General features: G+C 47.0%; 1 protein-coding gene across 1 annotated transcript in view; it reads left to right on the top strand.

Annotated features, from left to right (window-relative positions):
* The first annotated feature begins 454 nt into the window (after positions 1–454).
* The window catches only part of Ypel2 (yippee like 2), a 60327-nt gene continuing 46062 nt past the window's right edge, over positions 455–14719 (top strand). The window contains exon 1 of the transcript XR_015045006.1: positions 455–655. The gene's annotated coding sequence lies outside the window, so the exon portion shown is untranslated. The remainder of the gene's footprint in view (positions 656–14719) is intronic.

Genomic DNA, 14719 nt, shown 5'->3' on the forward strand with positions numbered 1-14719 from the left:
GTACTATCTTACTAAATACACCTGCCTTGAACTCTGCGGGTCACTTTTAGTAACTTAGGCTCTGGGTCAGGAGTGGCTTAAAAAGTGGAGCGAGAAATTACTATCTAGGTTCTCAAAACAAAAGTACTGTAAATCCCACTTCCCAACATAACCTCGGGTCCTGGGAATCCCAGTAAAGCCAGACAAACAGGCTCCTATCTCAGAGAGCTCCCCCACTCTAATCACCTCTTCTCCCAGCCCTGCCCGCCAGCTGCCAGGACTGGCGGGACCCAGACCTTGCCACACTCCTCGCACGCGCGCCCCGCCAGGGCCGAGGGGCGGGTGGGGGTTGGGGGCGGGAGGCAGGGAAAGCAGGGGCGGAGTTCCGTCCTCCAGTGATTGGCTCCTGGCGGATGGGCTGCGGCCGTGCAGGACCAACCAGTGGCGTGTTGCTATGTGCTGAGCCGATGGGATAGGCGCGGGGGCGCGTCTGTCACCCGGCAAGCCCCCAGCCCGGATTCGGAGGGATGCGGAGCGGCAGTGGCGGCGGCGGTGGCGGAGACTGTGGCTTTAAGAGCACGCAGGGAGCGCTAGAGTCAGCCGTGCAGTCCTTCATCGCCAAGCACTTCGGAGCAGCCGAGCCCGGCGCTGGCGGGACCGGGCAGCCTACCGCCAGGTATGAGGGATCTCGAGCTGAGCTCGCGTGGGCGTGGGGCGCATTCTGCTCCAGTTCGGGCTGTGCGCCCTGGGGACGGTCGGGCTCCCAGGCTGCGTGCAGCCCGGCTCGGCTGGTGCTGTCGCGGTCCCGAGGGGGCTCCCCGAAGGTTCCCGGGGTGCTAGGGGCGGGGAACCGGTTGCTGCAGCCACGTGATCGGTTTGTTTACAAACACTGGCGGGCACTCTGGGTTCGGGACTCGGCGGGTGGCGACGAGCCGCCTGGCAAATATGGGGACCCAGAGACCTGGGCGCCAACGCCTCCCTTGTTCGGCGTGACCCACCTCCCCCCCCCCCCCCAGGGGTGGCACCGGGCGGCACCCGGCTGTACGGTCGATGTCTCTCTCCATCGAGATACTTGGGTCTGGGGCACGTCGCCCTCTAAAGTCCCCGGAGCGCTTCGGCAGCCCCAGGCCAAGGGAACCACAGCGAGTTCCTGCCTGGACGCTTCCCGGCGCCTCCCCAGCGGCCTTGCCAAGGGGTGGGCACGAACTCTGTTGCCAGACTCGCTGCGGGGGCCTCTGCGGAGAGTCCCTCCCAGAGCTGGCTCCTGCCTCTCTTCCTGCTTCAAGTTTACCTGCCTGGTTGCTGACTCCCTTCGGGTGATTTTTTTTTTTTTTTTTCCGAAACAGTGGAACCTTACTCCCGTCTCCTGGCTGGCACTTAGGGGGAAGCACTGTTCCTTTGGACCCCTCGTGCAAAGAACTGCCTGCCACCTCTGACTTCACTTTTACCCACAGTTTTTAAAAAGCTGAGCGAGCATCCTCCGGTTTGCCTAGCCTTCCACGGCCGGGCTGCTGGAAATGGCAAATGCGCCAGAGCCCTGCTTTTTGGCTTCCTTGTTGATTTGTTGTTGCCACGTTGGAGGGTCTTTGAGCCACTGAGTTGGAGTCCTATTAGTCTTTTGTTCCTCATGCTTGTCTTCGTTCTCGCAAGATGGGCTCCCTGTCCAGAGCACTGAACAACAAGCCTAGGGATTACTTTTCTGAACCCCATTTACAGAACATTAGAGGCACAAAGGAATTACAGTAAACCTCATGCTTGAGGCTCTGCAGTAGGCTGCCTGGTTTGGGGGTTTACAGGATCTGATCAGTAAGATTGGGATGCTTTTTCCTTTTGGCACACACTGCCGTAGGTTTTACCTGAGTTCAGTCCATCAGCTTTCTTAGCATTTGATATTCTTATCTTTGAGGAAGTTTTACTCTCTTTATATCACTTTGTAAATTCTGTAGTTTATCAAAAATAATGGCTTTATTAGAACATTTTCATACACATGTATCATTGTGACTGGTTCATACTCAACTATGACTGCTCCCCCACCCCCGGTTTTGTGCTGAGCTGTGATGAGTGACTGAGTTCTTTACAAGCCCAGCCTGAGGAAAGCTGGGGAATCTTACCTTAGGCACTGTGATTTGTCCCCTATTCCACGACAGGGTCAGATGGGATAGAGTGGGGTACCTGGGCTCATGCACTGCCTCAGTTGGGCTCTGCCTAGTTTAGGGTTCAGTAACATCACTTCTTAGGTCTCTGCTTGAGTTGAGATAAGGGTGGGAAATGGAAAATAAAGAACACAGATAAGAATATGTGCCTTTGCCAGGCAGTGGCAGTACACACCTTTAATCCCAGCATCTGGGAGACAAGAGACAGGTGGATCTCTGAGACCAGCCTAGTCTACAAAGCAGGTTCCAGGACAGCTAAAGCTACATAGAAATCCTGTCTCAGAAAAAACAATGAATAGTTTCCCTAGCCAGGAATGGTGGTATATATCTAACCCCAGTACTCTGTGAGGTAAGTTCTGATCACTGCAAGTTTGAGGTCAGCCTGGTCTGTATAAAGGGATTCCAGGTTAGGCAGGGCTATGTAAGGAGACCCTTTGTCTCAGAAAAGAAAAAAACAAAACAAAACAAAAACAACAAAACCAAACAAAACTACTTCAATTCTTTAGAACCATGATTTTCAAACTTGGCTAGGGATCCACAGTAAGGAATACATTATAGCAATGCATGCTAGCCTGGACTAGACATTCTAGGAGGCAGTAACTGTTGCCATATTACCTGCAGTATGTATGTGCTGTTCTTTTTCCTGCTTCATTAGAAAAACAACAATCAGCTGGTGGTCATGACTCATTAATTTGATTTCCTAACCAAATGGGTCACGACCTTCAGTTTGAGAAACATTGGTTCAGGGCGGAGGTCCTCTAGCCTGGCTGTGCATGAATATGTCCAGAGCAATATTTAGAAATACAGCAGGGTTAAAAAGTTTGTATTTTATATATACAAAGATACATTATATATGTATGCATATAGTGTGTATGGATGCTTATTTTCTCTCTGTCTTATTTTGAGACAGGATTTCATATTATACAGTCTAGACTGACTTGGAACACACTGCATAGCTCCAGGCTGCTTTTGAACTTTACCACAATCTTCCTGCCTCACCCTCCACAGGATAGAGATTCCAGGCGTTAGACACCGCACATCTGTTTAGGGGTGCTGATGGGGGGAGGGTGCTCCTTAGGTGATTCAGGTTGCTGATTACTGGGAGTTGGTGGCAGTGAATATTGAGAATGGATGTGAAATGCAGAGTCAGGTAGATGGCGCATACCTTTACAAAGTTTAAGGGGCCTGGCGTGGTGGTATGCAGCCATGGTCCCACTCAGGAAACCGAGGCAGTCAGCTCTTGCGCTCTGTGCATGATAGTGAGTTCCAGGCCAGCCTGGGCTGCAGAGTGGGATTCTCAAAAGCTTTGGTGAAGAGAGTAAGAGATTGACTGGCAGGCCTTGCACCCACTGCACCCCAGCTCCTCTGAGGCTGCTGCTCACAGTTCTGGAGCACTGGCTGTTTCTGAGTGTGTGGGGGTGGGAGATGTGAGCCCCACCAGGGAGCTGCTGTGCTGTTCACAGATTATGTGAATTTTCATTGTCATAATGATGTTAATGGTTTTGAGGCAGTCATTGTGCCTAGGGGATTAACAACTGGCCAGCAGAAGAAAGGATTGATTTTGTTTAATGTCTGGCTGGTATTCCAGACTGTGTAGCCCCAGGGAAAAGCAGGCTGTGTCTTTATTTTGATTTGGGGGTTGGGGGAATCAGGGACTTGTCTATCATCAGATGTTAATAAGAGACTCAGGTTCCCACATCCCTTGCCTAGTCAGCTGGCTCCTTCCCACTGCATGGGCACGGTGTGTGCAGGTGGATCCAGTTAGTCATCCGGTTTCTGGTGCTTTTTCCCTTTGCCTTTAAGCACAGATAACACACAAACACCAATGGAGCTGTTCACTCAATTTCACCCTCTTATTTTGTCCAGACAGGTTGGTGGAAGAGATTTCTTTGAATTAAATCTGCAGTTTAGCTTTTACAAGGGACACTTAATTATCTACATTCAGATTCTACTGTGGTCCTTGGCAAAAAGTGCCTTGTATGAGAACATTCACTGAGAGATTGTCTAAATTACCTCTAATAACGCTCCATTTGGCCTAGCTGCTCACATTCAGAATATCCAGTTTTGAGCACATAGAAAAATGAAAGGGGCAGAAAAGTGTGTGTGTGTGTGTGTGTGTTGGGAAGGGGGCAGGTGACAGGTCTTAGGAATATCAGAGGGGAGGGGATTGGGAAGAAGTCAGGATCCGGTCTCTGTAAATTATCTCAGCTTTATCCCCAGGTCTAGCAACCAAACCACTGGGTACTCTTGACAGGTATAAAGCATCACTTTGAATTCTAGCCCACAGCGATGGAGAGCCAGCCAGAGTGCCCTCCTATCTGCTTGTCTGCCAGCTAAAGATATTTGTAAGGGCTGACAGGGTTCTTATGATATCCATTACAAAAGATGCTGTCTACTTGGGTCTGTAAGAGATTGCACCTGCCTGAATTTCCCAGTGAGTTGCAGTGGGCTCTGCCTGGTGCACTTCAGTCTAATGCAGCATCCTTCTCTGAGCCCTCCCCTGACTCCCTCCCCCAGCTCCCCTCACCTTATCACCCACCTTCCCAACCTCATTCCATTTCTGCTGCAACTACTTGGGGCCTTGTGACGTTTCAGAAACTTGCTGTCTTCAGACTTGTTCGGTAACTCAGGCTGACCCTCTGACCTCTACCACCTGACTCGTGGACTACCGGGGTATGTCAGTCACCACACCCAATTTAAGCCTCTTTTTTAATTTTTCCTGGTTACAGCTCTTCCTTTTTAAAGATTTATTTTAATCTACGTGGGTGAGTATTATCTCTGCATGAATTTATGGTCTCCAATTAGAAAAGAGTATCAAGGGCCCCTGGAACTGGAGTTGGGATGGTTATGGTCCACCATGTGCCAATCATATGGGCCCTAGGACCCAAACCCTGGTCTCTACAAGAGTAGCAAGAGCCTACTTTCTAAGCCTGGTTGGTTTTGCTTTTGTAGTTACTTTCCTCTTCCAGATGAGAGTTAGTGTTTCCCCGACTACTTATCAACATCTCCTCACCTCTTGGTCCACAGCCTCTTTACAGTCCTTAACTTGTTTGTCTTGGGATACAGGAGACCCAAGCTGGTCTTGAATTTATTATACCAGGCCTCTAGATCCCTAATTTGGGAATTACAGGTGAGTTCTATGCCTTGCAGGGCTCTCAACTTCAATGCATGCTAAGCAAGAAATCTACCAACAGCTACATCCCCAAACCCTAACTTTATTATCATTGTTATTATTATTATTATTATAAAAACCAGTTTACTACAGTCTAGGAATGTATTATCTACTTACTTATTGGAATGGAATATTGTGAGTGCCCATTCCATTCTGACTTGCTCCATCCTGGCAATACTTTGAGTTCAGTGGGTGCTAGATAAATACCTGTTGGTTAAAAACATAAATGATCAAAGGAGGCAAGTTTCAGTCTCTAAAGTAGGAAGTTTTTTGTTGTCGTTTTGTTTGTTTTGGTTTTTGAGACAGTTTTTTTTTTTTTTTTTCCTTTGTATCTGTGCCTGGTCTACAACTCAGCAGAGATCCCCCAGCCTCTGCCTCCCAAAAGCTGGGATTAAAGGCGTGCAACAATCTTTTTAAGAGATTATGAGGAAAATAAATGTTTTGTCTCTTTCTTGGAATAAGATAATATTTTCAATATTCCTTTTGCACTTTGCATTTTTCACAGTATTGCTTTTTATTCCTTTATTCCATATTGGTGGCCCAGTCTCTGAAAACCCCAGCACCAGTTATTGTTAATAAACATCCCTTGCCTCTTCTGCTGACCTCACTCTGCCCCCCCCCCCTTTTTTCTGACATGCATTAGCATTTCTATCAGTAACCACACTTTTCATTAACACCAGCAGGCCCTGCAGTGGAGCTGAGGGGCCTGGCTCCTGAGTGAGAAAGAGCCGGATAATTAGCTCTGTGACCTTGGGCAATCTACAGTTCCCTAACTCTTTGGTCCTTATTTGTAAAATGGGACTAATAATAGTAACTATCACTGGGGATTTATGGGAGGATTAGAGGAGAAGGCCAGGAAACCAGGCCCAGAGCCCGGCACCTAGGAAGCACTCAGTGCTCCTGTTAATAACAGCATTAATAGTATGAGGTAGATTTTCATCTCTAGCTGGCAGGAATCCATCCCCAGATCAATTGATTTGGTGGTGACGGGTGGGCGATGACCAAGTCTTAATTGATATTAAGTAAATGAAGGCCCTAAGTATCACTAAGGTTTGTCAGAACTAGAATGGAATTGATTTTATTTTATGACAGGGTTTCACTGTGTAGCACTGACTGGCCTGGAACTAGCTATTTAGACGATGCTGTCTTCACAGAGCTGCACCTGCCTCTGCCTCCTGCTTGCTGGGATCAGGGTCGTGCACCCCTACACCTGGCTGGAATTGAGAGATCATGACATTGTAACAGCTGCTGCCCAGCTCCTCTTTTCCCCCTTTGAATTGGGTCTTTCTGAAGCTCAGACTGCCTGGATGGAGCTCACTAGCACCAGCGTCCTCCCCAAGACTTAGTGTCTTTGGAAGAAGTAATACTTGTGGTAGTTTTAGAAAAGACATACTGTTAGCTGGTTGATGGGAGGCAAAGGCAGGCAGATCTCTGAGTTTGAGGCTAGCCTGGTCTAGAGTGAGTTCCAGGACAGCTAGAGCTACAAACGCTGTCTCCAAACAAAGTATGCTGTCTACCTGTCGTGGACACTCTTGATTTAGCCTTGATTAACCAAGCTGGCCTGACGGGAGGCTGCGTACTGAGGCATTGTTGACTGAAGTGCTTCTACTGAGAGCCCTTCACTTTCCCTGAAAAACAGCAGGAGAAGGAGCTTGATGTAACTTGTTTCCTGGGATTTACATCGTTTGAGACTCTCTACCACATCCTATAATGTCTCCTTTAAGAAGTTCGAGGGAGAAATTCTTTTAGAACATAGTGCCAGGAAAAGCTTTGGCCCTTCAGAGGAACTGGTATGCCTTTTTTTTTTTCTTCTTCTTTCTTTTTTTGGACAATTGGAAATTTATAACTGCTCATATTTCTCTTTTTGCTATGGTTGCCAGGAAGTACAGAGCCAAAACTGTGGCTTGCTCCACAGAGGCCTGCATCCTAATTTTTTCCCAGTGTTAACCTTATCATTTTTTTTTTGTTTTGTTTTTCTTGCTTCATATGAATAACTTGTAATTTTAGATACAAACTGGATATGTGCTGGGTTGGGAATTGAGTCCAGTTAGGTAATTTCATTTTAGAAATATAAAGGTATAAGAAATATAAAGAGCCCGGCGGTGGTGCCACACGCCTTTAATCCCAGCACTTAGGAGGCAGAGGCAGGCGGATTTCTGAGTTCGAGGCCAGCCTGATCTACAAAGTGAGTTCCAGGACAGCCAGGGCTATACAGAGAAACCCTGTCTCAAAAAAAAGAGAAAGAAATATAAAGAAATGTAAGGCTTAAGTGGGCAGAAGAACACAGCTCTAATTAGGTAAAGCAGAAGTCAGTGGGTAGGGGTGGAGGCAGAAGAGTGGGAAGTCCACAGCTTGGGATACCTGAAACTGCATCAAACTGGGTTAGGCTGCAGCTCAGTAAGAGTCTCAGCATTGTCCATATAAATCAGACAGGGCAGTGCACATCTGTAATCCCAGCACTTGGTAGGCAGAGGCAGGGAGGTGGGCAATTCGTGATCAGCCTAGGACTTGAGACAAGTACAGATCATGCCTTCTCTTCCTCAGGTCAGGGGTTCTTTCTATTTCTGTGGGTTTTAGAGGAGTATGCACTCCTGACCTAGCCCTAAATGGCCTATAATGTTTCAATCTTAAGTGAAACATGCTTCCTCCAAAATGGGTAAATGAGCCTTTTTAATGTTGGGGCATCTCTGCCAGTGTGGTATGTGCTGCTGCTGCCTGCGTTTCTGCTACAGGGCTGTTCTGTCTCCCAGCTACAGGGCAGCCCTTCCTTGTGATTGTAGTCTTGAGGATAGGGTATGTCCAAACAAGCGTGACAGTTGAGAAAGAGAAAGAAGCAGGCCTGGCTGGTCTATGGTGCATCCCTTTAATCCCAGTACTCGACTCGGGAGGCAGAGACACACACACACAAAAAAACAAAAAACAACAACAACAACAACAAAAAAAAAACAACAAAAAAACCCAAAACCATAAAAAACCCCCAAACAAAAAAATCAAAAACCAAAACATACATATGAACAAACAATAAACAACCGACAGGCCTAGAGTTCTAGTGTGCTGCTCACTGGGAAAGGAAAGTCAGACATGAAGGTAGCGAATGGATTCCACTGGGCTCGGACAGGGCCTCTGGGTGAATGGCCAAACGTTATTGTTCAAATTGGCTTTATTTTGTTTTGGCTGGTGGACATTTAGTCCCGGGAGACACTGACTTTCCTAATGGTTTGCAGCGTTTGGTTTCTCCAGTTCTGTTTTAGAATAGAATACCCAAGGTTTTGGGAGTTTAGGATGAGCCTCGACTGCCAGCAAAGAATAGTTCGGACCAGTAGAAGTAGAACTTTCTAAATTGGAGCTGAAATGTAATCTTGGTTCTTTTATTTTTGTGGGTAATAATCTTTACTCAGATAATAAGACTTTTGGGAGAAAAAGAAAAGTTAAGACATGGACCTGTCTCCTGCTGGACATTGTCCAACCAGTGATGGAGGCAAATGTGCAAGTAACCAGGGTACAAGATAGAGTTTAATCACTGGGGAGATGGAATGAAGGGTAGGGTTTTGGAGGTGGGACTGGATAAGGAGGTTTTAAATTGGGAGCATACCAAATTCAGTGTCTACTGAAGGGTACAGATGGGGAGGACATGGGGATGCTTAGGGGCCACCTGACACCTGGGGAAGAATGCCAGGGTGTTGCTTGGTACCATTGCTATAGCAAGGGGCAGTTTCATGGAAGTGACCTGTGACCTCCTTTCTCAGAACACAATAAGGTTGAAGAGCTTGCAACAGTAGCTCATAGACACTGATTAAAATGTCCTCTGAAAACTGAGTAGAGATATCCATTCTCATTTTAACCCTCCCCGTGTCCTGTGGTCCACGCTGACTCCTCCAAAGGCTGAGATCTGAAGTCTGCATGTATGTCTGCGCTCCATGTGTATGTCTGGTGCCTGAAGATGTCGGAAGAGAGTGTTGGATCCCCTGAGATTGAACTTATAGGTAGCAAGGATAGACCCCAGGTCCCCTGAAGGGCAGTCAATGTTCTAAACCATAGCTATCTTTCTATTTCTGCAATTTAATGTTGAAGTAGTAAATCTGCTGGTGCTTCAAGAGAATTTGACACTCTGGTTCAGAATTTGAATGATTATTTGACAGAATTCTCAAATACATATATTATCGGTATGTGGTACATAGCTATAATCCAAACATTTGTTTTTTTTATGATTGTTTTCCCTTCCCTTTTCTTCTTTCTTCTTTCTTCTCTTCTTCTCTTTCTTCTTTCTTTCTTCTTTTTTCCTTCTTTCTTTCTTCTTCTCCTTCTCCTTTCTCCTCCTCCTCCTCCTCCTTCTCCTTCTTTTTTTTTGAGTCAGGGTTTCTCTGTGTAGCCCTGGCTGTCCTGGAACTCAAATCTGTAGACCAGGCTGGCCTCAAACTCAGAAATCCACCTGCCTCTGCCTCCCAAGTGCTGCCTGCCTTTATAATCCAAACATTTAGAGGTCAGAGGATTGTTTTGATTCTGAGAAGGCCAGTCTCAGCTATGTGATTGTCTTGGTCATATACATATACTCTGTCCTAACAAAGCCAATAATTTGTGCATGCTTATACATTTTATATTTTTGTGGTGCTAGAAATTGAACCCAAGACTTGGTGCTCGTCAGGCAAGAGTCCTGCCGCTGACCTGCACCCTATATCTATATTCAATATTTACATCCCTAGCTCTATATTTTGTTTTTGCATTTTGAGACAGTGTCTTACTATGCCTCTTAGAGTGGGCCAGGCCATCCGATATTACAGCATAGCTTGAAGATTCTCCCATTGTTTAAGCTCTGGAGGCCATAGGGATCAAGAATACATTTCCAGAGGCCTCTTCTGGTTTGTCAGGGTACAAGAATTTTATAGAAGCATAAGGTTCAGGAATTCAAGGTGACCTTTGGCTACATCTCCCTCTGTGTGGTCAGCCCTCAGTTGTTCACACTGCCTTAAATTTATCCTCCTGCCTTATAAGGCCTTCCAAGCACTGGGGCTTCAGGCATGTACCCCAAACCCAGCGAGACTAAACTTTCCAAGTTCGTACGCCATGTCGAGCTTTGGGGACGACCCATGAACTAGCTTTGGGAGCTTTTTAAATGGAGAGGCTAAATTGGTCAAGTGCATGTAGATCTATCCTCCAAGCACCCGGCCTAAACGGAAAAGGGTTTTAATTCTGAATAAGGCCTACGTGCTCTTCCCACGTAGAGAAGCCCAGAAATTCGTCATGGAGTCAGCCTCTTCCCTCTGCCTCTCTCCTGCCCCTTTACCCCCCCCCCTTTCCCTTGCTCTCTTTCCTCTTTTTTTTCCCCCCACACCCTAGAATACAAATCTATCCATCTGTGGGCTGGCCATTACATTGCAGCTCAGGCATCCTTTCGATAAATGTCTCTTCCTTTTCTCACTCTTAAATTTTAAAAGTTCAACTTCCAGATTCCAGTTGTGGAAAGGCAGGGGGCTTAGCCACAGACAGGCTGGATCTAGAATGTGGGATTTATGTGAACTGGGGATAAAACTGAGAAAGCGTGCAGACAGCTGAACAGTAGCATTGATTGGCAGGTCTGGGATAGATAGCCTGTAGTTAATTGGAGCCCCAGCTGTGCCCCAGAGATCCATCCGTGAGAGAAATCAAGGTCATGGTGGTGCCCATTGTCCAAAAGACGTTCATTAATTCAGCAGGTAGTTCAGCTCGGGAAACACAGCCACTTCAGTAAAAGAAAGCAGATGGAGCGTTTGCATTCTGTGGGGCCAGACTGGAGCTTGAAGGCAAAGTGAAAATTCGTAGCTTCTGAAGAGGGGCCATACTCTTTGCTTTAGGGAGTGGGTAAGTTAGTTATACTGGGCTTTCCTATGTAGCTAAGGCTGTCCTGGAACTCACCTTGGCTAGCCTCAAGTGTATAGAAAGATCCTTGCTGAGCTGGTGAGATGGCTTAGTGGATGAGAGCACTGACTGCTCTTCCAAAGGTCCTGAGTTCAAATCCCAGCAACCACATGGTGGCTCACAGCCACCTGTAATGAGATCTGACACCCTCTTCTGGTGTCTGAAGACAGCTACAGTGTACTTATGTATAAAGAAAGATCCTTGCTTCCACCTCCTGAGTTCTGGGATTCCAGACCAGACCATTCCTTGTTCAAGTCTCTTATTTTCTGAAGCTGTGTGTCATTAGAGCTCCTACATGGCCGTTTTTCATTATAGGTCAAGTTGAGCCTTGTCTAGGCACAGAAGAATGGACTAGCTCTCTTGGTCACAGACCATAGAATGAACGTTATTTGTTTTGTTTTAACCAGGATTGTCATGTGGGCATGATCGAGTGTGAAAGGCTTGGTACTGAAGGGTGGCAGAATTGTCCTGGAGAGAAAAAAGGTAGATTGATTGGGCCTCTGCTGTGTTCAGTAGAGGCAAAGTTGAGGGGTCCTATACCTGGCCTGACCCAAGCCCGAGAGAGGGTTTTGTTAGGGTGTCTTCAGAGAAGATGCAGAGGTTGGACATCTGCGAGCTTCTCTAGAGTCCAGAGGACACTTACAGCCTGGGTAGGGTCATGCGGGAAGCTCTCCTGGGATACAGTGGAGAATGAAGGCTTGGGAGGCAGAACAGAGATTTCACAGTAGCCAGGTTAAACTGCAGAGGTTCATGTGGTGCGCTTCAACTTAGCTATGACTTCCTAGTGCTGCGTCTCCTCACCATCTACCAGCCCTGGTGACTTGGCCCCTCAAGAGTTAATTGCCAAGAGTTAATGGGGAGTCCCATTAATGGTGCAATGCCCAGACTTAGGTATTTTTGCTTGAGTAGATATGTAAGAGTATGCAGGAAAGCAGGGGAGCACAAGAATAAGATTTGGAACTACCAGTATGGTTTTGCTGATGGTCACTCATCTTCTCCCAGTTAGCCACCTTCCAAGGCTCCTTAGTGTACTGAATGCTGTGTCCTAGATGTGAAGGATGGGTCAGGACTCTAGACCTTTTCAGGCAGTTCCTTGTCTTGCAGAATAAATTCTAACTCAGAGAAAGACGTTCTCTGTGTGCTGGGGTAAGGGGTTGCCAGCTCAGCTTAGGGTTTCATTTGTGCTAGGTATTAAAGATGAGCGGCCATTTATAGGGCACAGGAGATAGATTAAAATATGGCAGGTAACTGAAATAATTTGGAGCAGTGTAGTCAGTAACTTGGTCTGTCAGGCAGGTTTGGAGTAGAGCCAACTTTATATATAAAATACATAGAGTTGGCTCAGGCTCTTTGGTTTAAGCTGGTAGGAAACTGGTACAGGTTTTGAAACATGAGCGAGATGTGGTCAAATTGTGTTTTAGAAATAGAATTCTAGAATGGGCTGGAGAAAGAGCTGAGTCAGGGAGTCAGGAAGCAAGGACAGTAATCTGTTGAAAGGCTGGGCCTTGTGCAGTACCACCCGGGAGGGTTGCCCTGGATGGTAGAGTTAAGCCCAGCCAGGCCTTGGGGTGGGGGTGGGGGCAGTGTAGCTCAGTAGTAGAGTGCGTGCGAGGCATGTCTGTGGCCCTGGGATTGGTTCTTGGCATTATTAAAAAAAAAATCCAGCCAATTAACCAAACCAAACCCCAAAACTAGAGTTGACTGCTTAGAGAAAGTGAACTATAAAAAGGGAGAGAAAGGAGCTGCCTGCTTGGTCAGTGGGGTCTTTAAGGAGAAGTGGGGTTGAGGCCTGCAGGACACAACATCTGCCCATCATGTGCAGGGCTCTGGGTTCAGTCCCCAGCATCACAAAGGGTGTGGAAAGAGAATTGGTGTGAAGCTGACTGTAGCAAGCTAGAGAAGAGGTAACAATGGCTCTTTAAATAAGCTGCCTATGGGGGCTGAAGAGATAGATGGCTTAGCAGAGAAGAGCACTTCTTGCTCTTGTAGAGGACCTGGGTTGGATCCCCTGTACCTGGTTGTTCACAGCCATCTCTAACTCCAGTTCTAGGGGATCCACTGCCCACTGATCTCTGGAGGCCCCAGGCGCTCTTCTGCACATATAAACATGAGCGCAGAACACTCAATACATAGAGACGAACCTAAGCGCACTGCAGGGACTCCTGAGGTGACACAGGAAGCAGAGGCACCCGGGGTGCAAGCCTGGTGAGCTGAGCTGAGGAGTCATGATGCCCACACGGGGGCTCCCACTCGCACAAACAAGCATACACATCCATGGATTACATACACATTCACATAGTAACAAAGGTACACTTTTAAAATACAGTAGAGATGGCTCAGCAGTTAAGAGCACTGACTGCTCTTCCAAAGGTCCTGAGTTCAAATCCCAGCAACCACGTGGTGGCTCACAACCATCCATAACGAGATCTGACCCCCCCTTCTGGAGTATCTGAAGACAGCTACAGTGTACTTACATATAATAATAAATAAATCTTTTTTTTTTTTTAAATCAGTACCTGCAGGAAGTCGAACCCAGAACCTCATGGGTAGCTAAGTGCTCTACAACTGAGCTTCTTGGAGTTTACAAGAAGTGCCAGAGGGGCCAGAGGCGCAGAAGCAGACTATATAAGCTTAGGCTTGAATGTCTGTAGAGGATCCTGTTTGTGGGGAGTCAGGCCCAGGAAACTTTTGTTTTTGAGATACAGGGTCTTGCTGACTATGTAGCTCAGGCCACTGGGGGCTCGTTTAGGCTGCTCTTAAACTAGCAACCCTCCTGAGTGCTCCCACTATAGGCATGTGCCACAGTGCCCAACCCGGGCCCATAAAGCTTAGTGAGGACCTGATGCCTCACCGTGCCTGAACAGTGTTAACCGTAAACACAAGCTTTAGAGCTTGCAACTTCTTTGTGTGTAGAGAGAGGCCCATGTTTTCATTACTCAATCTTGATTGTGATTAATGATAATGATGAAGCCTTGCCAGAAGTTTCGGTGGCTCGTCATTCTGCTTGAGTCAGCACTAAACATAGGATCCGGGAAGACCATCTGAAATCCATGTTCTATTTTATCCACCCCCACCCACCTCCCCATGTCAAGCTTCTGTCTGATACGGAGACAGAGTCTCACTGTAGCCCAGGGTGGCCTAGAACTCACTAAGTAGATTAGGCTAGAATTACAGCAGTCCTCTTGCCGTAGTCTCAGTGTCAGGAATACATGTACTTGGTTCTTGTACTTCTCACTGACTTCCTGTCCGCACAGGATAATTGATCAACAATCTGTGCTTAGTTCCAGGATGCTTCTAGAAACTTTGCAGGTTAGATATTTTCTTTTGTTTGCCCAGATCCTGAGGAGTTGAAAGCCAAATTCGCATTTTAACTCCAGAAGTCATTTTAAGAGCATTCATTCCAAGCTAGGCTTGACTTCCTTATCATGCATCCTTTTAAAAGATGGTGTATGTGTGTGTGTGTGTGTGCATGCACCAAGTGTTAGCCACATGTATGTGGGTGCCATGGAGACCAGAAGAGGTT

This window comes from Mus caroli, unplaced genomic scaffold, assembly GCF_978045245.1.
Source record: "Mus caroli unplaced genomic scaffold, Mus_caroli_1 scaffold_13, whole genome shotgun sequence".
In the NCBI taxonomy this organism is placed as follows: domain Eukaryota; kingdom Metazoa; phylum Chordata; class Mammalia; order Rodentia; family Muridae; genus Mus; species Mus caroli.